Source organism: Oryctolagus cuniculus, chromosome 13, assembly GCF_051225735.1.
Source record: "Oryctolagus cuniculus isolate XC-2025 breed Fujian yellow rabbit chromosome 13, ASM5122573v1, whole genome shotgun sequence".
Lineage (NCBI taxonomy): Eukaryota > Metazoa > Chordata > Mammalia > Lagomorpha > Leporidae > Oryctolagus > Oryctolagus cuniculus.
In genome coordinates this window covers 108,127,669-108,153,616 of record NC_142879.1, presented here as the reverse complement: position 1 = coordinate 108,153,616, position 25,948 = coordinate 108,127,669, and the positions used below count along the sequence as shown (strand labels likewise).

General features: G+C 45.5%; 1 long non-coding RNA gene across 1 annotated transcript in view; it reads right to left on the bottom strand.

The window, feature by feature from the left end:
* Window positions 1–477: 477 nt before the first annotated feature.
* LOC149122850 (uncharacterized) overlaps window positions 478–25,948 on the bottom strand; it is a 140,070-nt gene continuing 114,599 nt past the window's right edge. The window contains exon 3 of the long non-coding RNA XR_016219913.1: window positions 478–1,783. This is a non-coding gene — a long non-coding RNA (uncharacterized LOC149122850). The remainder of the gene's footprint in view (window positions 1,784–25,948) is intronic.

Sequence of the window (25,948 nt, the reverse complement as noted above, 5' to 3'; positions counted from 1 at the left end):
GCAATAAGTAGATGCCTTGAATGCTGGCCCCAAAGGACTCTGGGGTCATCCGGCTCATTTGGACAGGGTTCTATGATCGAATAACAAGGCCTGTCTTCAGCACAGAGGTAAGTTATGTGGCCTGCATGTCAGGTGTCGCTCTTTCTGGTTCAGAGAATGACTCGCTAGAAATGTGCTTCAAGGGGGAAAATACAGGAGTAGATCAGCTCAGTTCAGTTTCTGCCACGCAAAGGGGTGGCCACGTTGTCTAAAGTTTCAAATCTTTATTGTTTTCTTCTCTCAACATAGCACAGTGATCTCGAGTCTACATTGCTGTGGACATTTAAGGTGTGGAATAATATGTCTAAAGCTCTAACACAGAGGTGCTTGCACATGATGACTCAGTATGTCCTAATCAGTGATAAGAATCACACGTCTTGTTCTGATTATGCATTTAAGATGCTGTTTCTAAAAACAAATTTTGACTTTTCTTTCTTGTAGGACCCCAAAAGCGGTGTCCTCTTGTGACGACCCCAGAAACACAGACTCCAGACCAGACGATGCAATAGAGCAGGAGGTAATTTTATTTCATTTGCGCAAATGGGCCCCCTACTGCTGCAAGCAGCAAGCAAGTGAGAGGAGCCCCGAGCAGCTATCTCACACAGCTTTTAAAGGGCAAAACCACAAAATTAACATATTATAAGCTGGCGTAAGTTCATTGGATAATTTTCAGTAGCGGGCCTTGTATGGCAGTCTAAAAGTGGTAATGTCAGTGGAAAAGTACTAGGTCAAAGGGATACATTAGGGGAGGGGGTCTCTAGGAGAGAGGAATAGGTTGCTACGTGCCTTGCAGCTTTCTTTGTTAACCTTGAGCAAGCGTAGGGAAGGGGCTTATCTACAAGGCAGGTGTTCTGTGTATCTCTGGTTAGTAGCTGACTGCTTTCTCTGTGAACCGGTTTACTCCCCATTTCCCAAGGCCGTCTCTGGAACGGTTTGTCTCAGGAGCCCCATTTTTTTATGGTGGCTCTTGGCTCCTTTCATTCTCACTAGCATGATCTTTGGATATGCTCATAGCTAATGGGAATAAGCAGACACTGAAGGAGAAAATAAAGTTGAGATAGTCTAAAGACAGCAAGATAGAACATTAAACACTTAGGAGTCACCACTGGGGAAAAGTGTTAGGAGAATGGTCACTATTGTAAAATGCTGATGAGGAAGAAGAAGGGGACAGCTGGGACTGTGAGGGCCGGAAGGACTCTGACAGTCTCTGGGAAGGCAGTTTCCATAGTGGGAGGTTTTCCATGGATAACGAGCTGGCACAATGAAACTGCATCCTAGGCCCCCTCCCAAAGGATGTTCTACTGCACAGGTATTTAAATAAATGACTTTTGGAGAACAAGACATAAAGTCTATGATTAAACTAATTGATTTCAGATGCCCCACAAGGCTCAGATAAATTCCTCCAGTTTTTGGAAAATAGACACAACAATATGTAGTGATGTATCTTTTTGACTCGATTGGGAAAATCCATTTTCTATAACAAGTAACAAAGCACTACTGGAGATGTGTAGATATGTATTTCTGTTTTTTCCTCATCGTTAGTGGCACCTAGGAACTAGGGTGGGGAGAGATTCCACTGAGCCCTCTCATGTGGCTGTGTGAAGAAGGACCAATGTGCTTTGAGAACTGGGGCCAGGCGCCAGCGATCTGGATGTGGGAGGAACCTCAGGAGAAGGGTAAGTTCAAAGGACTTGGCACGTGGACACAGCATCTTGTAGGTTAGGTTGGTTAACACGGGGTTGACCTGGAGGAAAAAAGAAACCAGGGATTCACCGTTCCACAGTTCTTTGATATGCTGTTTAGTTTCCTAACTCATTTTCGCCAACTTTTCCCAATGCTTAATTTGGCATAGTAAAAAGAGATAAATGGAGAATATTTTCAAGGAGATAAATGTAAACTAGTAAATGCTTTACTATTTGACATTTATTTTCATGTTTGCAAGAGATTTTATCTAATTCCTTGATATTTTGCTTCACTTTGCATACTGAGAATGTCATTATAAAATATAAACAGAGTGATTAAAATACTGGGTCAAAAGTAATTATTTCCACTACTAAAATACTAGTAATAATTGTCTAATTTACTGTCATGTGCCAGGCATACTTGGAATCTTACATATATTGTACCTCAAGATGTATTCACTTATTCCTTAAAAATCTCTGAGGCAGATAACAGACAAGGGAATTGAAGTAGTAGGGTGGGAGGTACAGTCACTCTATCATCAAGACTCCTAAGTGGTGGTGCTGAGACTCATCCCGCTTCTGTTCAGTTGTAAAACACAACTACTAACCCTACTCTACATGAGTATCTTAGAAAGTCTGTGGGAAAATGGAACTACAAGAATTTGTGAATTAGTGCAATTACAAGCAAGATCACAGAGATTTAATAGTGGAAATTGAAGGCCTAAATCTCAAATTTAAAAGAAATTTAGCAGGTCATGTGAAGCCAAGGCAGTTCTTAGAGTATGATGAGGTTCTATTTTTGGTCTTAGCTATGATGCTTCACATGGGTGTGATTCATTTATGAGAATTAACCTAAAAATACATTTATTCATTTGCAATATCTATCTGTCTATCTATCTATGTGTGTTTATAGAAATATGAAATAGACAATATGGGAGTACGTCAGAGTCACGGGCAATGCAATCAGAAGATAAATTTTATTTTGGTGTAAAAAATTTGAAATCCATGCATTTGCAGGATCCTTAAAAAGTTCATGAAAAATGCATATTATGGGAAAACTATGAATTCTTTTAAAAGTTCATGGAAACTATTTGTATGCATGAATTTCAAAAAAATTTTGCACCAAAATAAAATTTGATTCCATTATCTGTACATTTGTTGATGGACCCTTATACAATGTTGCTGGGTATGGTATTCTTCATTCACAGACAGAATTCAGTAGAAGTTAACATCTTTGCTAAACTTCAAGCCAAATCTTAGAATGGGGACTTTCTACCATGTAGACTAATTTCTTCTTTATGTCTATATGTATGAGAGTTCCTGAAATGTCTTGGTATAAAATTATACTTATTAAAAGAAGGTTGTAACTTTGCAATGAATATGAGTGTTTAAGGTGATCTATTTGAAAAATCTGAAATTTGAGTTTAAGCATACACTCTCACGGTCAATAAGAAAAACGTATCTGATTCATAATTCAGTGTACTCTAAATACTAGGTGATGCTCCAGAGGCTAAGAGTGGGATGCAACGGTCCAGATGCACAGTCAGCAAAGGGACAAGAGGCCCTGGGAGCCAAGGAAACGCTGGAGAGAAGAGGAACTGCAGGCATTACGCAGACTTTCTCTTGGCATTGGCGATGTTTTCTAGCAGGGTCTATCAGAGCCCCCTGTTCCAGGTCCCTGAAAACATCTCACGCCGTGGTCTAGCTCTACGCCACAAGAGACAGCCCTGCTAGCAGAAGACCAGCTTCTTAGCTGAGTCCTCCCAGTCCTCACGTCTGGGTTGCTTCACAATGCAATGTTTGCCCTCCCGTTTTTCTCTCACCTATGGAACAGCTCCCTGAGTTAAGTGATCTCAGTTGAAACACGCAAAGTGTTATCCACTTTCTTTCATGGGTTTCAACTGATACTAAGACACGTTCACAGATGTTCTGTTTATATAATAAAATAATTAAAGGGAAGTTATTGAAAAAGCATCACAGGACACTGTATTTGGGATATTCTATGGAGAATCTGCAAAGTTACTCTTTTTCTGCTTAGGTGTGTACTTGGTTGACAGGACGTCAACTGGCTGCGGAAAGTGAATGAATTTGTCCACATTTAGAGCTGCTGGTCCTGTGTTCCTGTATAAATATAGTGACACCTATCCAGCCAGCCATGTCACTTGAGTCTGACTCCAGGGGTTAATTCTGGTGCCTGTGCGTGATACATATCCAAAACAACCTTAGTGAAGGTGGGTAGACAGCTGTTTGGAACAAGTCACCTTGAAGTATACGTTTTTTTCTTATTGACCGTGAGAGCGCTTGGTTAAACTCAAATTTCAGATTTTTCAAATAGATCACCTTAAACACTCATATTCATTGCAAAGTTATAACCTTCTTTTAATAAGTATAATTTTATACCAAGACTTTTCAGGAACTCTCATACATAGTATAGCTAAGGAGTCTGCAAGCCAAACTCCCAGATCTGGACTAAAGCTGGCATTCAAGAGAGTAATTTAATTGTTTAATTTTTATTTATTTTCATTTTATTGGAAAGGAAGAAAGACAGAGACCTAAAAATGGACAGACAGAGATCTTCCATCCACGATGAAGCCAGAACCCCAGAGCCCAATCCAAGCCTCCTATGTGGGTGAAAGGGATTCAACTGCTTGAACCATCACCGTTGCCTCCCAGGAAACTGGATTGGAAGTGGCGGAGCCGAGACTTGAACCAGACACTGACACAATACGCACGTGTCTCAAGCAACAACTTAACCACTATGCCAAAACAGTAAGATAATTTTAGAAGAAATTAAATTATCTCCATAAATCAAGCATTGTGAAATTGTGTATTTTACACACTCAAAAACATTGAAAGGTTTCTGACCCTTCTAACTAGCCCCGTTATAGGTCTTGGAGGAAGTGGGCAGAAGTAAATATACTAAAAGGATGGAGAAGAGCAGAAAAAATTTCACTTGCATTTAACAAGTGCATACAGAACACTTCATTTTAGATTATTAACTCCTGGAATTCATCCTGAAAAGAGGTTCCCTAAAGACAACCTTCATTGTTATGAAGACCAGGGTGAAGCGAAGGATACTGACGAGGATCAATTCCAGCATCCTTGAAGCTTCCTGTTACTGATGATAATGATGTAACATTTCAATGGATACACAGAAGTAGCTTGAAATCTAAGACAAGACAATCCTGGAGAAATTACAGATGCCAGAGAAGAACAGATGAATGAAATGGATGCACTCCAATTCTGTTTCCCCACAGCATACATTCACTTTACGTCAACATATTCATTATTCTGTCTTGAATCTGAGTATTTTGAATTTTCCTTCAAAAATTACTTAATGCCAAATTGTGGTGAATAAGGAGACTCTGGGTCACAGGACATGTTGAAGGGGGGAAAGTGTGTTCCGTTATTGCAGGTCATCTCCTCTTGCCAAGGAAAACGATATCCCGTTTACATGTTTCTGCCTGAAAGCTCTCTTTCTGTGATGCCAGTGAATAATTATTTTCTTTTACAAAACAGTAAGTTCAAGGAAAATTGAACATTGATTTATAGCATTTAGATAAGTATTTACTAGAATTACATGAGCAAGAATTTTGCCTTCCAACCAATGCAGAATTTGGGGTGGAGACAGATCTGTTATAATTTCTTTGAAAATACAGAGTCCTTAAGTTTTGTGGAAATGTTGTTCTTGAAACCCCTTTTTAGACACCGTAAAGAGCTAGTACCCGTTCCCTTAAAGGACTTCCCACAACAAACCTCTTAAGTTCAGTGCTGTTTTGTTGTCTTCCATACAACCTCACAAAACTAAAACAGTCTATGAGTTAGGCTTAAATGCGTAAGCATCCCCATGCCTAAGAATCATAACCAACTATCTCTAATCCTGAATAAATGAAATAAAACTTGCAAAATCAATACCCACTCAATAACACTGAACTTTACATGCCAACAGATACACAACCTGGAGTTTTAGTAACAATGTCTGGTTTTCTCTTTGTAAATAACTTTCTAGCATTTGAACTAAATCTAACAGAGCCTTTGGTTTTGGAAATGTCTGTGTGGATTAATACTACGTCATTAGTTGTAATAAGTTCTGAATTTTTTAAAATTGTTTCCATTTTATTGGAAATGCAGAGAGAGAGAGAGAGAGAGAGAGAGAGAGAAAGCTTTCATCCACAGGTTCACTTACCAAACGCCCACAAAAGGCAGGGCTGGACCATGTTGGAACTAGGATCCTGGAGCCCAATTTGGGTCTCATCAGTGGGTGGCCAGGACCCAACTGCTTCAGCCAGAGCGCACATCAGCAGGAAGCTCAATCAAGCCGCACAGCAAGTACTTGAACCCCAGCACTCCCACACGGGATGTGGCCTTCCCAAGATGTGTCTCAACCATGGCGCCAAGAGCCTGCCCCCGCTGTAGTAAGTTTTCAAATACTGACTAGTTGTTGGCAAGGTATTATCCATAACAAACGTTCCAACAAGTCAGGAAAGAAGGCTTTCAATTTTGAATTCATCAACAGGGACCGTTACAATATTTTTGTCATGAATAATCAGTATTTTCTTTGCTTGAAGCAGAATACAGACTGTGGGGAAACAGTAGGTGATTCTTCACTTGATGATTATCTGGTATAAAGCATTTCTCTTGAGAAAAGAGAACACTTTCCATTCTGTCTTCATTCACTGGATTTCTAACATGCTTTCTGAATTGCTATTTTAGCAAGGTCATTTAGTAGGGAAGGGATTCTAATCATTAAATATGGAATATTAATATCCTATTAATTTGGCTGGCGCCACAGCTCACTAGGCTAATCCTCCACCTGCGGTGCTGGCACACCGGGTTCTAGTCCCAGTCGGGGCGCCGGATTCTGTCCCGGTTGCCCCTCTTCCAGGCCAGCTCTCTGCTGTGGCCCGGGAGTGCAGTGGAGGATGGCCCAGGTGCTTGGGCCCTGCACCCCATGGGAGACCAGGAGAAGTACCTGGCTCCTGGCTTCGGATCAGCGTGGTGCACCAGCCACAGCTGCCATTGGAGGGTGAACCAACGGCAAAGGAAGACCTTTCTCTCTGTCTCTCTCTCTCACTGTCCACTCTGCCTGTCAAAAAATAAATAAATAAATAAATAAATAAATAAAATAAAAATAAAAAAGTGAGTGGGGCTGCCGTTGTGGCACATCAGGGTGAGCTCCTGCGTGTGACGCCGCGTCCCCCATGAGCGCCAGCACAACTCCTGGCTGCTCCACTTGTGAGTCAGCTGCCTGCTCATGAGCCTAGGAAGGCAATGGAAAATGACGCAAGCGCTTGGGTCCCTGACACCCACATGGGAGTCCCAGAGGGAGTTCCTGGCTGCTGGGTTCAGTCCGGTCTGGCCTCGGCTGTTGCTGCCACTTGGGGAGCGTACCAGTGATGAAAGACCTCTTTCCCCACTCTTTGTAACTCTGCCTTTCAGATGAACAGATAAATCCTTTTTTAAAAAAAATAGTTTGCAATCTCCTCTGCTTAACTTTTTTTACAAACTACATCTCAGTTTTTACATGACAATTAAATAATATTTGATTATCTAAATATACCTAAAGGAGCCTGCTATGCTTTTAAATGCTATTAAATAAGATTCAAAGACTCTGTGGTTTTAAAGCAGAACAAAAGTGTTAGCCATTCTCAGACCATGCTTTGCATGACTAATTGAAGAAATGTTTTCTGAGGAAAGACGATAGGCAAATAAGAGCTTTTCCATCTCTGTGTGTGCAGCTTTCACTGGGGTGGATTGAAACTGAGTGAGCATTCTGGTTTCTTGTCCTTCCACTGACCCCAATTTTCAGAGGTTTAGAGATTGGCTTTGGTGCTGAAAGCTGGCACCAAGACTGAAAACCCAAGACCAAGTCGTCATTTTCAGTTTATTTTTAAGTTCATTGGCAGGAAGTTACAGCCTTCCCTTTCTTGCCGCAGATTATCACGGCAGGGGTGTCAGGACGCAGCGTCCCTCAGGTGGCGTACCAGGAACACTGGCAAGCGCGTGTGCTGAGACGGTGATGGATGGAGGCGTGAAAGCCGGAATTCAGACAAATAGTCAGGGAAGGGAATGCCCGCGTTTCGGTGTGAGCTACTCTTCTGCTTCATTGAACTTTCTGGCCAAAGACGTAAAAATGCCCATAAATCATTTGCCATTTTATTATATTTCTCTGTGGACATTTTAAAATAAAGAGAAAAGTTGAACTGTTAACCATTTGTGTATTCCGGTGGAGAAAGTAACACGGCTATTTCTCCTGATTCGCTCCTTTCTTTCTTCCTTTTTTATTGGCATTGTTGGTCCTCTTTCCATCACCCCTACAATCACTGTTTATTTGAAGGAAGTCTAATTTTCACTTTCACAGCGTTCATGGTTCAGATTCACTTATCATCTGGCTTTCACTGCTTTCTTCAAGCTCATTTGATTCATACTTTACATTTCTTAACGTTAACCTTCCATCTTAAGTCTCAAGTTACATCACTAAGCATCAGCACAACTTTGAGGGTTAACAAGCTTTTGCATATGGTGCCCTATATTTACGAAGGCCCCTATTCCAGTCCTGAATTATATCGGAAATAAAATATTAGCCCAGAAATAGCTCTCCTTCCCAAAAACTTTACTCTGACAAAGAAACAGAAGTAAAAACAAAAGCTAGAGAGAAAACCACAGCGAAGGAGGGAGCCTGGTGGGCCTGTTTATTCAGGGAGTGTCACATTAGCATGTTCAGACGGCCAGGCCTGCACAAAGTGCTTCACACACAGTCACAGAAATCAAGAAGATACTGTGCGTGTATTTGAAAAAGCAACAAACACACCTTTAAAACTGAATGAGCAGCCGGCACCGCGGCTCACTAGGCTAATCCTCCGCCTAGCGGTGCCGGCACACCAGGTTCTAGTCCCGGTCGGGGCGCAGGATTCTGTCCCGGTTGCCCCTCTTCCAGGCCAGCTCTCTGCTGTGGCCCGGGAGTGCAGTGGAGGATGGCCCAAGTGCTTGGACCCTGCACCCCACGGGAGACCAGGAGAAGCACCTGGCTCCTGCCATCAGATCAGCGCAGTGCGCCGGCCACGGCGGCCATTGGAGGGTGAACCAACAGTTAAGGAAGACCTTTCTCTCTGTCTCTCTCTCACTGTCCACTCTGCCTGTCAAAAAATTAAAAAAAAAAAAAAACTGAATGAGCAAGTTGTGGGACTCAGGAACCTTACACTTGCAAGTAATCAGGAAGCAGACGGACTGTGCCATTTTGTCTTACAAGAAATCACAGAAGGACCAAAAAAAAGGAGCCTGGGAATGAACAAGAGCTACTGAAGGGTGAAGAGGAGGGAAGAGGAAGGCATGAGGAGGGGCACAGAGGAGTGTCCTGGTAAGCACATTAAGCATCCACTTCATATTTGATATAAAGCCCTTTTATGCTGCATGTTGTTTAATATTTTTTTAACCTCAAAGGCACTACTATATCCATATTACCAACAAAGTAACTGAGGTTTGTGGAATCCAAGTAACTTTGCCAAAGTCACACAGTTAGCAAGGGGTGGCACAGAAACGTAAACGTGCACACCAATTTCAGAACCCACATCTGGCCGGCGCCGCGGCTCAGCCGGCACACCGGGTTCTAGTCCCGGTCACGGCGCTGGATTCTGTCCCGGTTGCCCCTCTTCCAGGCCAGCTCTCTGCTGTGGCCCGGGAGTGCAGTGGAGGATGGCCCAAGTGTTTGGGCCCTGCACCCCATGGGAGACCAGGAGAAGTACCTGGCTCCTGGCTTCGGATCAGCGCGGTGCGCCAGCCGCAGCGGCCACTGGAGGGTGAACCAACAGCAAAGGAAGACCTTTCTCTCTGTCTCTCTCTCTCACTGTCCACTCTGCCTGTCAAAAAAAAAAAAAAGAACCCACATCCATGGGCAGTGTCTCGAGTGGGTGCTGTGATGACGCCACCGTGGAAAGTGGACGCTGAACTTGACAGAAGGAGGCCTGGCTAAGTTAGCACAGTTGCTGCAGCAAGGGGGAAGGCAGCACAGACTACAATAGGGTGGGGTGAGGGATAAGTATTCCACAATCATAATGGTTATAATGGACCACAGTAATGTCTGGTTCCCAAAATACTGCCACTTTCTGTCATTGAAATATTCTCTTAAAAAAAAAAAAAAAAGCTGAACAATGATAAATGAAGAGTAAAACCCAGGCGCCTCAACAGGATAATTTCTCCTAGTTGGCTTTTTTTCACTGAAATTCATTTATTGTCTACAAGAAATGACATCATTGTCATGATGACATACGATTGGTTCAACCAGGATAATCTAGTGGGTGGCAGTGGTCATCTCTCAGTGGACAATGTATCTTCCCATCTAATTATCGTTGGCTTTGAGTGGCCCAAAGTACACCCTTTCTTGTATTGCCTGTGTTCCACTACATTTTTATGTCAACTGTGTTTGCAGAATCCCCAGTATTTAGGCCAAGTGTGCCAATTCACATATTTCCTTATCGCAAACAGAACACGTCTCCTAGTGCATATGTATGAGAAGTCTGGAAAAACAAAACATTCAAAATACATTATCCTTTCTAAACTATCACAGTGTTGACACTGATAATCAATTAAAAGGCAGCTTAGCACAAAATCTGTTAAACCTTGAAGATCTAGGTGAAAATGAAGAAGAAAATACCTAGTGAGATTCATAAAAAATGGATCTATTTATCGAACATGCAGACATGGAGACGGTGTCAGAGCTGACTGAATGTACTGCATGCACGTGTGAGATCCTCTCACTCCCTCCTCATACTTTCTGAATACGAAAATTAATTCCATTTGAACACGTTGCCTCATCAACCAACTCCGTAGTCAGGTACAGTGATAAAGCTTTTCAGTTTAAAAACAGCTTTTTAAACTTAAAACCCATGCAAAACGTAGCATAAAATTATTGGTTTGAGTGCTTTAGATCTTGGTAAAGGTTAGAATCTGATTTAAGCAAGGTTAATTGGAGGCAGGTGACTGGCTTCAAACACCTGAATTGGAGGCAGGTGACTGGCTTCAAACACCTGTATCCCGTAATGGAGTGCCCGAGTTCTACCCCCAGCCCTTCCTTTCAGGAAAATAAGAGACTAAAGAAGAGAAAAAACACACATTCCCTTCCCATGCCTTGCTGGAGATCCTTTCTTCTGCCAAAGGCCATTTGGATATTTATCACATCATTTGCAGGCCATACAATGTTGGCAGAACCAGACCAAATGATTTTGCAGCCTTCTACCGTCCCTGGGCTGGACTTTCCTCACCCACATGATTCAAATGTTTTGTCTATGGCTCCATCAAAATTCCCTGAAAGTGTCTTTGGCTTTCAGCTGTGTGTACCCTGCGTGTAGACTCTTATCTGTGTGGACTTTTCATTTATTTGGTGTTTGTTTTTGTTTTAGTTTTTGAAAATCCTGTGAGTGAAAAAAAAATTTAAAAAGATAGTAAATGTTTCAAATCCTCCTTTGATATTTAATTGACAGTTATGTTTGACAAGCATGCAAGATATATATATTTTCCTGTTTTGAAAAGTATCATGGAACCAAAATACTTATAGCATACAAAAGGAGGTGAAATATGGTTGAAAAAAAAAACACAAGTTTTCCATTTATCTGCTTCCTTTCATTTCAGGTAAGACATGAGGTCATCTCCATAGATTTCTATATTCCATTTGTAAAGAACCACATGTCCTATGGAATAAAATATTTGCTATTTTGTCACATAATATTTATCTGCATTTTCTATATATCCAAAAGGAATCTCAAATGTCATTCATCTGACATGTTTTTCCACATATGACGTATAGGGAGGCTCAAAAGAAACAGACGAACCTAAGCTTTTGTTCTGAGCTGTTGTGTGCAGGGTCAGTAAGGAAGTCCTTTCTTAGATGAAGTGAGGCATAGTGGGTCCTGGGCCAGTCAACCTCTGTGCAGATGTTGGGAGGTAAGCATTGATGGAAAATTCTGGGCCTTCTCATAGTTTCAAGCTATTTATCACAGGATCTTCCATATGCTTCGAGTGTGAAAAAAAAAAAGTTCCAGCTTTGCCCATCAGAAACTTTGATTTGGCTTTTCTGTCCCTTTATCAGGCGACCTTCATTATGGCTTTATTTTGGGGATGGGGAGAGGGTAGGATTTTTTGTTTTTGTTTTAACATTCCCCCCTTTCTGGCATCAGTATACTCCAGGGTCATCCTCATTTTCTGTCCCATTTCCGAAATCAGGCATTGTCTTGGTCTATTTGGGCTGGAACGCTAACAGACCACAGACGTGGAGGGTTAAACAGACATTCACTTCTCAAAGTTCTGAGATGGCAAGACCAAGATTCGGGTGTCGGAAGGTCTGGTCTGGAGGGAGCTTCCCAGTTTGTTTCCTCACATAGTAAAGAATGGAAAGAGAGAGGCAAGCTCTTCTGCATCTTATCATGTTTCCTTTTTAAAAGATTTATTTATTGGGGCCAGCGCTGTGGCTCACTTGGTTAATCCTCTGCCTGTGGCGCCGGCATCCCATATGGGCACCGGGTTCTAGTCCCGGTTGCTCCTCTTCCAGTCCAGCTCCCTGCTGTGGCCCATGAGTGCAGTGGAGGATGGCCCAAGTGCTTTGGCTCCTGCATCCACATGGGAGACCAGGAGAAGTACCTGGCTCTTGGCTTCGGATCGGCGCAGTACCAGCCATAGAGGCCATTTGCGGAGTGAACCAACAAAAGGAAGACCTTTCTCTCTGTCTCTCTCCCTCACTGTCTATAACTCTACCTGTCAAATAAAATAAATAAATAAATAAACAATAAATGATGTGCTTAATATCACAAATTCTAAGAAAATTTTGTGTTACAACAAATTAGAAAATCTAATTCAAGTCAGAGCAAATGTAAGGATTTATTATGTTGCATAACAGTGTTCCAGGTTTGGTAAGACTTTCTCCAAAGGTCAAGATGTAATCAGAAGCCGGCACTGTGGCATAGTGGGTAAAGCTACTGCCTGCAGTATCGGCATCCCATGTGAGTGCCGGTTTGGGTCACAGCTGCTCCACTTCTGGTACAGCTCGCTGCTGTGGCTTGGGAAGGCAGTAGAAGATGACCTAATTCCTTGGGCTCCTGCACCCACGTGGGGGACCTGGAGGAAGCTCCTGGCTCCTGGCTTTAGATCAGCGCAGCTCCAGCCATTGTGGCCAACTGGGGAGAGAACCAGTGGATGGAAGACTTCTTTCTCTCTGCCTCTCCTTCTCTCTATATATAATTCTGATTTCAAAATAAATATATAAATCTTTAAAAACGTCATTATGTATTTGTCTGTAGTTCTAGCATTTGTCCAATCTGTTAACCACGAATCATTCTAGCCTTCTCCCCTGCAGTCTTTCACTCAACATGGAGACATCAGACACCCGGCTCCCACCATCAACCTGCTGTTTATTTAACTGGTCAACTGCAGCATACAACATCAGAATTATTCACCTGTACTGCAACCAGAACCAGCTTTACCACCTGAAGTACAGCTTTTATGTGCAGTTCTTCATGCCTTGAGTGTCTAGAACACTCACTTTCACAGGTACTTCACTGTTTTCAAACTGTTTCATGTATTTCTTTTTTTTTTATTTATTTTTTTTTTGACAGGCAGAGTGGACAGTGAGAGAGAGAGACAGAGAGAAAGGTCTTCCTTTGCCGTTGGTTCACCCTCCAATGGCCGCCACGGCCGGCGCGCTGCGGCCGGCGCACCGCGCTGATCCGATGGCAGGAGCCAGGAGCCAGGAGCCAGGTGCTTTTCCTGGTCTCCCATGGGGTGCAGGGCCCAAGCACCTGGGCCATCCTCCACTGCACTCCCTGGCCACAGCAGAGGGCTGGCCTGGAAGAGGGGCAACCGGGACAGAATCCGGCGCCCCGACCGGGACTAGAACCCAGTGTGCCGGCGCCGCTAGGCAGAGGATTAGCCTAGTGAGCCGCGGCGCCGGCGGTTTCATGTATTTCTAACAATTCAATTGTTTGTTATATTCTACATTCCCTCCTGGATGCCAGTGAGCTTCCAACTAATTTTCTTACTTTACATACACCACAGTTAATATCTGTGTCATGAGGTTTTGAAAAATGCGTAATGTCACGCATGGCACATTATAGTGTCATGTAATAACACATGTAATAACTCCATCAAACATGCACTATGCTTCACCTATGTAACACTCCCTCCCTGGTCTAAAAACCTTTCAAATTAAGTCTTTCCCTCATGAAGGAGAAAACCCATCACCCTTTATCTTGGCATACTCAGGCTTCATTTGGGTTATCCTAAATCTTTTCAGACACTGCTTTAGAGTCAACCAAAGATTGCATTCCGTAGAATTCACTCTTTGTATTTCTTAGAATAACTCATCGGGATAATCAGCCTGCCCTACATCCTTCTCCCTTTACCTAAAATGTCCTCCCAATCATAAAATCCTGTTCCTCAAAAATCACACCAAATATTACTACTGTCAAAAGCAGCCTCCTGGGGGCAGGTGCTGTGGCGTAGTAGGTGAAGCCTCTGCCTGTGGCGCTGGCTACCCATACGGGCGCTGCTTTTGAGACCTGGCTGCCCTACTTCCAAACCAGCTTCCTGCTAGAAAGGGAAAAGCAGTGGAGGATAGTCCAAGTACTAGGGCCCCTGTGCTCATTTGGGAGACCCAGAAGATGCTCCTGGCTCCTGGCTTCAGATAGGCCCAGCTTCAGCCATTGTGGCCATTTCAAGTGAACCAGCAGATGGAGGACCTCTCTCTTTCTCTCTCTCTCTCTAACTCTGCCTCTCAAATAAATTAAAAAAAAAAAAAAAGCAACCTCCTAGTCAAAGTAAACAGGCTAGGTAAAATATCTTTTTATTATTTAAAATATCTATTTATTTAAAAGCGTTACCTGGGGGTGGGGCTACGGGTGGGGACAGTGGAGGGGGGCTCTTCCATCCACTGGTTCACTGTCCAAATGGTTCCAAAAGCCAGGGCTGGCCAGGTTGAATCTAGCAGCCTGGAATTCCATCTGGGTCTCCCACGTGGGTGGCAGGGCCCAAGTACTTAGGCCATCTTCTACTGCTTTCCCAGACACCTTAGCAGGGAGCTGGACTGGAAATGGAGCAGCCAGGACTTGAACCAGTGCTGCTATCCGATATGGTGTCGCAGGCAGGGGCTTAACCCGCTGCACCACAATGCCAACCCCAAAAATACCTTACCTACTGCATTTTATTTCTATCATTTTACTTTTCCCTCTAAGATGCTTTATTTATGTTGTGCCCCTCACCAAAATTCACTCACCTTAAAGCTACCTGTAACTCACATATCTGTCTCCAGGGCCTATCACATCATGTGACACGGAACATTTACATACTCAATAACTGAGCCGAACAGACGAAAGTAGGAGCACATGAGTGAGTAAAGGAAGGAAGGAAGGAGTGAACCACACATGTTCCTTCCTGATTTCAACTCCTCAAAGTTGAACTGTTTGGACATCGAGACCGGTCTTAGACTAAACTGCTAATTTTCACCTTCCAAGGTCATTCAAAAGGACCTAGAGTCTCATGACTGGGGGACCCCAAGGCCTGGGGATGGCGGCCTTAGAACTGAAACTTGACATAAACTACTCCCTTGTCATTGCTGCCTACTGTCCTTCCTCTACTGAGCCAACAATGTAGAAGAAAAAGTGCTAACTATCCCCATATGATTGCTTGACTTTATGAGGATGCAGTTGTAGGCACACTTCTCCAAGATGGATTCCCTGGGAGATGCAGAATCTGAGAAGCACTGCTGGGCTAACACAACCCTCACCCCACAGGAATACCGTCTGTCTTCACTTCACACTCTACACAGCAACCTGGTACAACTATGGGGTATAAACATGCCCACGGAATATCACCACTGAGATTCCGTGTTCCACAGGCTTCAAAACAAGGCTCTCAAAGCAAGTCAAGTCCTTGAATACATCAGAAGACCTCTTATCCATGTCGCTTACAATCACTGTTCTCTTAATATCCAGTGTCAAGTTCAAGGGCTTTGCTACTGAACGTTCTGTTTTCAAATGAAAGATATCAAATGCAGCTCAGCAAAGAGTTCAGATTTATTTTCTAGCTCCTCCAAAGAGAGAAACCAATCCTGTCAAATTAAGTCAGGTACTTCTGAGGAGCGGAGCTGACACGTGCCTAGGAAGCAGGCTGAGAATTCTGATTGATCTTCCCTGTGCCAAGCTCATCAATGAGCCAGAGAAGAAAACTGTGGATGGGAGGGGCATCGTCATGCTAATAGTAAAAAGAACAAGTAATTCTCTTAAAAATCAATTATTTCATTTAGAAATACACAAAACTTTCCCCACTAACTCTAACCATTAACCTTCACACATCAATCCCAACCAAACATTTACAGTTGCAGTAAACATGATTTTTTTTTTTTTTTTGCTTTTCTTCCTCTAACATAAAGACCGGTTTGTGATACAAACTATTTTTTTTTTTTGACAGGCAGAGTGGACAGTGAGAGAGAGACAGAGAGAAAGGTCTTCCTTGGCCGTTGGTTCACCCTCCAATGGCCACCGCGGCCTGCGCATTGCAGCCTGCGCACCGTGCTGATCTGATGGCAGGAGCCAGGTGCTTCTCCTGGTCTCCCATGGGGTGCAGGGCCCAAGCACTTGGGCCATCCTCCACTGCACTCCCGGGCCACAGCAGAGAGCTGGCCTGGAAGAGAGGCAACCGGGACAGAATCCAGCGCCCCGACCGGGACTAGAACCTGGTGTGCCAGCGCTGCTAGGTGGAGGATTAGCCTAGTGAGCCGCGGCACCAGCCGTGATACAAACTATTAAACTGTATCCCTCTGATCATAAACTGAACTTTTGGATAAAGAGTGTGCTCTTTGGAGTTAATTCTAGAATCTAGTGATCTGCAAGAGCTCCCAATATATAATAAAGTAAATAATTATTGTCTGTCTACACATTAGCTCTTGGTAGCAGAAGTACGTGAGGAATTCACACATTATTAGTCATGGTGGGCTGTAATGTAACAAACCCAACTTCAGTGTTATTTCCAAAGAAAACACAATCTGCAGGGACCAGATCTTTAAAGATTTATATGTGTGTGTGTATGTGTGTGTGAGTGTGTGTATAAAATTTAGTGGTAGTGCTGTGGCACAGTGGGTTAAGCCACCATCTGAAGCACCAGCATTCACCATGGGCACTGGTTCAAGTCCCAGCTGCTCCACTTCTGATCTAGCTCCCTGCTAATGTGCCTGGGAAAGCAGCAAAGGATGGCCCAAGTCCTTGGGTGTAGGAGACACCCACATAGGAGACTCAGATGAAGCTCCTGGCTCCTGGCTTTGGACTGGCCCATCCCTGGCCATTGCAGCCATTTGGGGAATGAACCAGCAGAAGGGAGATCAATCTTTCTCTCTGTCTCCTTCTCTCTGTAATTCTGCCTCTTAAATAAATTTATTTTTTTAAGATTTATTTATTTGAAAGTCATAGAGAGAGAGAAAGAGAGAAAGAGATCTTCCACCCACTACTTCACTCCCCAAATGTTGGCAACAGCAGGGGCTAGGCCCTGCCAAAGCCAGGAGCCTGGAATTCCATCCAGGTCTCCGACGTGGATGCAGGGGCCTAAGGACGCGGGCCATCACTGCTGACTTCCCAGGCTCAGTGAGCTGGGAGCTGGATCAGAAGTGGAGCAGCCACGAATCAAACCATTGCCCATATGGGATGCTGGCATTGCAGGTGATGGCTTAAATTTCTGCACCCAACACTGGCCCAAAAGATCCTATATTTGATTAGAATCAAGCACACTGAATTACCTATGATAGAAGCCCTTGGCATTGACTTTGGTAATAATTACATATTCCCAACAGTAGACTTTGCAGAGCTAGAATCTATTATTTTTATTTTATACTTATCTCTTCCATTCTCAATCAACAACAAAACAAAAAAGGAAATATCTAGCCACGATCTATGAGTTTACTTTGTATAAGGCTCAACAAGTATGATGTGGTAGAGAGTAATTCTTCAATATTCTTTTTTGCACTAAAGAATTTTAGTTCAAGACTAAAAAAGATTTAAAAATTAATTCAGTAAGACAAAATATTAACAGAGGCTCAGATTTTGAAAAGTTGGGGGATACTGAATTACAGCAACTATAATAATTTTAATTAACAGGACCAGTGCTGTGGTGCAGTGGGTTAAAGCCCTGGCCTGCAGTGCTGGCATCCCATATGGGCACTGGTTCAAGTCTTGGCAGCTCCTCTACCAACCCAGCTCTCTGTTATGGCCTGGGAAAGCAGTAGAAGATGGCCCAAGTGGTTGGGCCCTTGTACTGCATGGGAGACCTGGAAGAAGCTCCTGGCTCCTGGCTCCTGGCTCCTGGCTTCAGATCAGCTCAACTCTGGCCATTGTGGTCATCTGAGGAGTAAATCAGTGGAAGGAAGACCTTTCTCTCTCTCTGGCTCTACCTCTCTCTATAACTCTTTCAAATAAATAAAAATAAATCTTTTGTTTGTTTGTTTGTTTTTAACTTTTATTTAATGAATATAAATTTCCAAAGTACAGCTTATGGATTACAATGGCTTCCCCCCCATAACTTCCCTCCCACCCGCAACCCTCCCCTTTCCCACTCCCTCTCCCCTTCCATTCACATCAAGATTCATTTTCATTTCTCTTTATATACAGAAGATCAGTTTAGCATACATTAAGTAAAGATTTCAACAGTTTGCTCCCACACAGAAACATAAAGTGAAAAATACTGTTTGAGTACTAGTTATAGCATTAAATCTCAATAATTTTATTTAATATGTTTTATTTATTTGAAAGGCAAAGCAAGAAGGAGAGAAAAACAGAGACAGAGAAAGATCTTCCATCCCCTGGTTTAAGCTCCAAATAGCCACAACATGGAGCTGGTCCAGGCAGAAGCTAGGAGTTAGGCACTCCACCCTGGTCTTCCACGTGGGCAGCAGAGAACAATGTGCATGGGCCACCATCCACTGCCTTACCAGGTGCATTAGCAGGAAGCTGGATGGGAAGCCGAGTAGCTGGGACTTGCACTGGTGCTCTAACATAGGATGCAGTGTGTCCCGAGTGGTGACGTAACCCTCTGCCCCAATCACAACAATGTTATCGGGAAGAGGTAAATATCTTCATCATTCTTGAACTGCCAGTGTCCTTGATCTTCTGGTTATAAAGAATGAAGTCACGTTTTTATTGTCCTCCACTGATTCAGGCCTAACACTCAGACTGTAATCATTTCAGTGGAAAGAACTATAAAAATGGGCCGGTGCCACGGCTCAATGGGCTAATCCTCCGCCTAGCGGCGCCGGCACCCCGGGTTCTAGTCCCGGTCGGGGCGCCGGATTCTGTCCCGGTTGCCCCTCTTCCAGGCCAGCTCTCTGCTGTGGCCAGGGAGTGCAGTGGAGGATGGCCCAAGTGCTTGGGCCCTGCACCCCATGGGAGACCAGGAGAAGCACCTGGCTCCTGCCTTCAGATCAGCGCGGTGTGCCGGCGGCAGCGCGCTGGCCATTGGAGGGTGAACCAATGGAAAAGGAAGACCTTTCCCTCTGTCCCTCTCTCTCTCACTGTCCACTCTGCCTGTTAAAAAAAAAAAAAACTATAAAAATGGCTGTTAAAATTTCTCATTAAAGAAGTCAAATAGACTTACTGATTAAGTGACCTTTGTTCCTTTAAGAGTTGCATTAATTTTTTCGTTCCCATTTAACACATATGTGAAAGACAGGATTCCTGCAGTTGCTCTAACACAAACGCTGTTTCCACTCTGTCTCAACAGCTTTGCTCTTTTTCTTGGAACAAACGGAGCCTCAAAAGCAGTGAAGCATTTCCTTCTCTGTGTTATTCTTGCAGACTCATTTGCTCCAGACGCACTGCCAGTTTGAAAGCTCCTGTGCGCTAAGCACTGCCAAGCTTGAAAATACAATAAACCTTCTGTAATGTTCTGGAAACCAGAGTCACCGAGCTCGGGGAGTCCAACATGTTTTATACGTTTAAGTCAGGCGCTGCAGTCCTCCTAACCTCAGGAGATACTCACTACCACGGCCTGACGCCAACCAACCATAAAGCTGTTTTCCGCTAGCAATGAACGGTCTCCCAAGTCTATCAATGCAAAATGAGTCTGTAGCATGGAAGGTGGAGGCTGAGCTCACGGAATAGTGAGAGTACCTGAGCGTGCATCACAGGTGACTTGAGGATGGAAGAAAACACCAGGCTGTGTCCAGAAATCACAAACTCCAGAGCTTTAGCTAAAAAAAGGGGGAAGGGGGTGAGAGGCATTGTGGCACGGTGGGTTAAGCCACCGCCTGTGACGCTGCCACCCTACACAATGACCTTGCTAAAATAGCGCTAGTTCAAGTCCCTGCTGCTCCCATCCAGCTCCTTGCTAATGCACCTGGGAAAGCAACGGAAGGTGTCCCAAGTGTATGGGTCCCTGCCACCCACCTGGGAGACCCAGATGGAGTTCCAGTCTTCTGCATTCAATGTGGTCCAGCCCTATTGCAGCCATTTGGGAAGTGAACCAGAGAATCAAGATCTCTCTCTAATTCTGCCTCTCAATTAAAAATAAATTTTTTTAAAGAACATATTTGGGCCGGCGCCGTGGCTCACTAGGCTAATCCTCCGCCTTGCAGCGCCGGCACCCTGGGTTCTAGTCCTGGTCGGGGCGCCGGATTCTGTCCCGGTTGCCCCTCTTCCAGGCCAGCTCTCTGTTGTGGCCAGGGAGTGCAGTGGAGGATGGCCCAAGTGCTTGGGCCCTGCACCCCATGGGAGACCAGGAGAAGCACCTGGCTCCTGCCATCGGATCAGTGCGATGCGCCGGCCGCAGTGGCCATTGGAGGGTGAACCAACAGTAAAGGAAGACCTTTCTCTCTGTCTCTCTCTCTCTCCCTGTCCACTCTGCCTGTAAAAAAAAATATTTGAACATCCTCCTATAGCAGACAACCATTTTTTTCAGGAACATACTTGTTTTTATGTGCTTATTTTCACAAAAAATAGTCCTCGTGATAAAACGCTCTAGTTTGGATAGAGGAAAGTAATGAGCAGAGAAATCTTTGTTCTTCCTTATTAGAAGTATCTAGCATCGATTATCAATGTCCTTGCTCTTCTAATCTACACTCACTTCGTTATGGCTGTCAAAAAATTCCATGCAGTGGTCCAGCAAGACTCGGGTCTCCGGCCTTAGAGAGGAAACATTTGTGCCTGCGGCTGAGGGCAAAGGTGAAACCTACGGAAGCAGAGGGTCTCGTGCGCTGAGGACCCAGGAATCGGGCTGGCTCTGGGGCCGCCACCGTGGCGTGGCAGCAGTGCTGAAAAAACCACAAGCTCTCAGAACGCCATTCTGGGGAAAGCAGCAGTAAGCACTTTTAGAGTCCTTGATGCCACAGAGTCTGGGAAATGCGCGTCTCTTACGGAAAGATCATCCCCCTACTCTTTCCTGCAGAATGTCAAGCAGGCCTCAGAAAGCTAAAAAAAATAATATTAGTAAAACATGTACGTTGTCCCAACAGCATGCCGAACATACTTTACGAGCCTGATAATGCCTCCGAGAAGGAATTTCTTGGCTGCACTGACCTCTGCCTGCCTCAGTTTCCTGTTCTGTAGAAAAGGTGTAAATCGCACCCCCAGGGCTTAGCTCCTGTTCTCACTTGCAAAGCAGCCCCCCGGGCCTGTTTTCCAAGTCCTCCCTCCTTTCTGGACACCCAAGGTTTGAGTCAGCTCTGGACACGGACGTGCTGTGCAGCCAGAGGCCCACGTCACCGCTGACTCCGAGGCCGCTGACAGCGCGATGGAGCTGTAAGGGCCGATCGGGAGGGTATCTTTTCTCCCTGCCCCCACCACACCCCTGCCTCCCTTCTCCCCTTCCTCCCACGGCTCGGCCCCTGCAACGTGAGACAAATAGTTGCACTGTGTCTGCTCGCAGCATGAGGCGACGGAGACCGAGTGGTGCCTGCCAACCCCAGATTGATGGTGTGTGCAAACCCAGGGCCAGAGCTGCCGGCAGCCAAGTGCTCCCCCGTGGGGACCCCACATAATGCAATTTCCAGATTGCCGGGCCTCCCCCCAGCCACACACTTCTCTGCTTTGCCACGCTCCTTTCATGAGAACAAGGTCGTGGTGGGTGGACAGAGGTGCAGGCCTGTGTGGCATGTGTGTCTGCTTCCTTATTTATGGCGTTCATCAGCGTGTTGAACACATGTGACTTTCAGAAGCAGCCAGGGAGGGCAAGGCCATCCGACTACCTTTTTCCACCAGGCCTTCTCACTCGCTTCGGGGTGCGTGGTTAAAACGGGATGAGGGACAAGTGTCTTGCAAGCCGACCTGAGCACAGCAAAACCCCACTGATGATGTCTCCCCCACTGTCAAGCACACTGCCAGGAGCAATTAGGACTCCCACTCCAGACTACGGCCTGCGCGCATAACTGCAGCTGTCTGGAAACCCAACACCCCGGCTGCTGCTTTGGAGTGGGGGTAGAGGGGCTCTAGAGGGCTCTGCAGCTGGGAGCTGACGTCCCTGCAGGCCACAGGGGGCCTGCGCCACGTCCATGGGCACTCACCTACAGTGCCACCTTTCCTAGCGTTGCCTGGCTTGGACTGTCTAAGCTAAGGCTGAAGCAGGCTCAAAGAAGGACAAGCAGAGCACAAGTGGGTGAGTGATGGGGGCTCTGAAGAGGGGATGGCACTGGCGCTCTCAGATGCCTGGAAGGCAGCTTAACCCGGAACCCAAGCACATCAGAGGACAAAAGCCACGTGTCAGCAAACAACCCCCAGAAACCAGGGCTCAAGTGGCTGACTCAGCGAGCTTGTCTTCTTTCCTCTTCTGAGATACTATTAAAGGGACAAGAAATTAATCAAAAGCTGTAAGCAGGCATTTGGAGCCGCAGTTTGGACATAATTTCGGATTCCTGCATCCCACGTCGAAACTCCCGGGTTCAAGTCTGGAGGAGGGCCTTGCTACAGATTCCAGCTCTCGCTAATGTGTCCCTGGGAGGGGCGGATGATGGCTTAGGTACTGCGGTCCCTGCCATCTGCATGGGAGACCTAAACTGAGTTCCTGGCTCCCAGCATTGGCCTGGCCCATCCCTGGCTGGCGTGGATATTTTGGGGATGACAAGTGGATGGAAACTTGTTTGCCCTCTCTCTCCCCCCTCTCTCTTCCCTCTCTCCTCTCTTTGCCCCCTTCTCTCTTTGCTCCCCCTCTCTCTTCCTTCACCCCCTCCCCTCCCTCTCCCTTCTCCCCCTCTCTTCCCTCCCCCTCTCTCCCTTCTCCCCCTCTCTTCCCTCCCCCTTCCCTCCCCCTCTCTCTTCCTTCACCCCCTCCCCTCCCTCTCCCTTCTCCCCCTCTCTTCCCTCCCCCTTCTCTTTCTTCTCCCCTCTTCCTCCCTCCCCCTTAAAACGATGTAATGCCATAAGGGGTCAGGCACTGTGGTGTGGCATGTTGAGCCACCTGCAATGCCAGTGTCCCACATCCAGTGCCAGTTCTAGTCCCTGCTACCCTGCTTCAAATCCACCTTCCGGCTACTGTGCCTGGAAGGCAACAGATGATGACCTAAGTGCTTGGGCCCCTGCATCCATATGGGAGACCCTGATGGAGTGCTAGACTCCTGGTTCTAGCCTGGCACTTGCAGCCATCTGGGGAGTGAACCAGAGGATAGAAGACTGATATTTATCTTCTCTCTCTCCCTACCCCCACCACCTCGAAAAAAGAAATTATAAGCCCATAACAGCACGCAAGATGAGAAAAAAGGGATCTGTGGAGAAGATGGGATGTAGATGGAAGGATAGAGATGGCGAGACCACATCTAAGACGCAAAGTCTACAGCAGGAGAGGCAAGACCACCTGCTCAGTGAGACTCCCAGGGCATGATGGGAGGAGGAACTCAGAGGGCTGATCTCTACAGAAACTAGGGTTCAACATGGCGTGTGAAAGCCCAAAGTTCTGGGGCTGGTGTTATGGCATGGCGGGTAAAGCTGCCACCTGGGATACCAGTTTGAGTCCCAGCTGCTCCACTTCTGATCCTGCTCCTTGCTAATGGCATGGGAAAAGCAGCGGAAGACGTCCCAAGTGCTTGGGCCTCTACCACGCTCTCAGATGCATGGAAGGCAGGTTAACCAGAAAAACGAAAGCCATGTGTCAGCAAACTCCCCAAAACCACGGCTCAAGGTGTCTGACTCAGCATGCCTGCCTTCTTACCTCTCCTGACACACTATTAAAGTGACAATAAATGAATCAAAAGCTATAAGCTGGCGCAGGCATTTGGAGCTGCAATTTGGACATGACTTAGGATGCCTGGATCCCACATCGAAACTCCCGGGTTTGGGCCAGTGCTGTGGCACATTGGGTTAACGCCCTGGCCTGGAGCGCCGGTATCCCATATGGGCGCCAGTTCAAGATCCGGCTGCTCCACTTCAATCCAGCTCTCTGCTGTGGCCTGGGAAGGCAGTAGAAGATGGCCCAAGTCCTTGGACCCCTGCACCCACGTGGGAAACCTAGAAGAAGCTCCTGGCTCCTGGCTTCGGATCAGCGCAACTCTGGCCATTGCAGCCAACTGGGGAGTGAACCACCTCTCCTCTCTCAGTTAACTCTGACTTTCAAATAAATAAATAAATCTAAAAAAAAAAAAAAAAAAAAGAAAGAAACTCACAGGTTCAAGTCTGAAGGACTCTGTTACCACGATCTGTTATGTGGGAGACCCAGATGGAGTCCCTGGCTCCTGCCTTCAGTCTGGCCCAGCCCCAGCTATTGCTGCCTTTAGGGGAGTGAACCATGTGGGAGCAGGGGTCCCAGGACTTGGGCCATCCTCTACTGCTTTCCCAGGCCACAGCAAAGAGCTGGATGGGAAGTGGAGCAGCCGGGTCTCGAACCGGTGCCCATATTGGGTGCCAGCACTTCAGGCCAGGGTGTTAACCCGCTGCGCTACAGCGCCGGCCCCCATCAGTTTTAACTTGCAAGCTTCCTCTACAAGGAAAGCACTGCATTTGTATTCCAGCAAAACAACAGTGGAAACCAAGAAAGCAAAAAGGATATTGGATACAAGAAATGCTGCCCAAGAGTTGTCCAATTACAAAAAAAAAAAAAAATTCTTAGCTGTGCAGGAGGCTTACAAATTAATATTTTAAAATTCCAACTGGAAGCTTCCAAGAAAACTGTTTTCCACACAAGAGAGGCATCTAATACAAAGAAAGGTTGTGCTTGGTGAGAACTTAGAGACATTAAAAACAAATGTGACATAGATGCTATATATCAATAAAAGGAAGCAATAAAAATCCCATTAAAGATAAAACTATGTTCAACAAAGATATGATCTAGTTGTAAAACAAATCAGAATGTAGCTTATTAGAAACAATTAACAGAAAAGAATAAAAGAGGCCGGCGCCGTGGCTCACTAGGCTAATCCTCTGCCTACGGCGCCAGCACACCGGGTTCTAGTCCCGGTTGGGGCGCCGGATTATGTCCCAGTTGCCCCTCTTCCAGGCCAGCTCTCTGCTGTGGCCAGGGAGTGCAGTGGAGGATGGCCCAGGTCCTTGGGCCCTGCACCCACATGGGAGACCAGGAGAAGCACCTGGCTCCTACCATCGGATCAGCGCAATGGAGAGTGAACCAATGGCAAAAGGAAGACCTTTCTCGCTGTCTCTCTCTCTCACTGTCCACTCTGCCTGTTAAAAATAAAAAATTTAAAAAAATTAAAAAAAAGAATAAAAGATAAAATAGCTTTCTCTGAAAATAGAAACATCAGTTTTTGTATATGAAACAAATGAGTTGTAATAGCAGAACTGAAGAGAATTAAAAAGAATTAGTTCACTTCTTGGCTCCTTGGTGAACAACATTCTCCTGTCCTTGTTACATAACTATATAAACACTGCTCATCAGCTCTCAACTTTCTTAAATCTTTTTTAAAGATGAAGAACTTAATTTTAGTTAGCAAAGTATGACAGAATGTTGGAAGCATAAGTTGAACAGTTTTTGAGAGAGCACTCGTAGCTAATATTCTCATTTTATTTATTATTGTTTTTGACAGGCAGAGTTAGACAGTGAGAGAGAGAGACAGAGAGAAAGGTCTTCCTTCCGTTGGTTCACACCCCAAATGGCCACCATGGCCAGTGCTGCACCGATCCAAAACCAGGAGCTAGGTGCTTCTCCTGGTCTCCCATGCGGGTGCAGGGCCCAAGCACTTGGGCCATCCTCCACTGCACTCCCGGGCCACAGCAGAGAGCTGGACTGGTAGAGGAGCAACCGGGACAGAATCTGGTGCCCCAACCGGGACT